This window comes from Penaeus monodon, chromosome 24 (genome assembly GCF_015228065.2).
Source record: "Penaeus monodon isolate SGIC_2016 chromosome 24, NSTDA_Pmon_1, whole genome shotgun sequence".
NCBI classification, from domain to species: Eukaryota; Metazoa; Arthropoda; class Malacostraca; order Decapoda; family Penaeidae; genus Penaeus; species Penaeus monodon.
Window position 1 is genome coordinate 31,249,590 of NC_051409.1, and position 1,092 is coordinate 31,250,681.

Below are 1,092 nucleotides of genomic sequence, written 5' to 3' on the forward strand. Positions count from 1 at the left end.
CCTTTAATTCTTACGTTCACGTGATCTCCATATATTTTTTTTACTTACTTAGTTTACATGGTTATTACCAACACTATCAAATAGCCTTTTAGCAGTAAACTTACAATCATGGTTATTATATCTTTTAGCCATGTATATCATCAAGGCATCTATCTTGTGTCAATTTTAATAATTTATAATTGTCTTATTCAAATAAAATTTGATCATTACTTTATTTGGAACATACCATAAGGTACATATTTATTTTGTATCAACATTGAGCGAAGAAATACAATGCCTTATATTTCGATAAAGAAGCAGAGCTAAGACCAAGAAACAAAAAAAAAAATCGTCACACTCGCACAGTATTACCAAAATCGTTCTATAAACGACAAAAGGTATTCAGTTGTCAGCTCCAGAAGTTCGTTTAATGGTCGCCTGGAGCCCCTTGACACTTGGGGGATCGAACCCGGCCTTAAGGAATCGGAAGCCAGCGGAATTGGAAACACAGATTCGATTTTGTTTTGAAGATGGGATTCAACAAGTCCTTGAAAGTCTTATTCTCGCTCTTTGGGATCTCGGTCCTTATTGTCTGATTTTGGGATATTTATTTGTTTGCCTTGTTTCGAAATATTGTTTACTCGAATTATTATACAGGATGATAAGTAAGTTATAAGTCATGTAAGATAAAATAAGCAATTGTTAAGTACTGAAGAGAAATATAGATTAATGCACAACTAATCGCAGCAACATGAGCGCTGCAATTGCTTTTATCACGGATTAAAACCCATAAAATTAATAAAAGATTTATGGCCATGTCGGTGGATGTTTTTCCGGACTAATCAATATATCCCGCCTTTTTTTGTGTTACAGATTATTCAATCCGTGGACGCAAACGTGTCAGCATTAAAATTTAAGAGGATAACCGTTATCGAGTTAATCAAAAACTTTGTGTTCGGAGTCACTCGGAGTTTCGAAACATGAAGTGAGCTATTTGAAAACGTCTCGTAACCAATATGTGTGTTTGTTCTGTATGTGTGGAAACAAAAGCTGTAATGTTATGTAAAATATAATGAAGATCAATGAGTTCTATATGATATAAACTATGGTGAA

General features: G+C 33.7%; 1 protein-coding gene across 3 annotated transcripts in view; it reads right to left on the reverse strand.

The window, feature by feature from the left end:
- LOC119588720 (probable sodium/potassium/calcium exchanger CG1090) overlaps positions 1–1,092 on the reverse strand; it is a 38,169-nt gene that overhangs the window by 8,075 nt on the left and 29,002 nt on the right. The gene's annotated exons all lie outside the window — the stretch shown is intronic.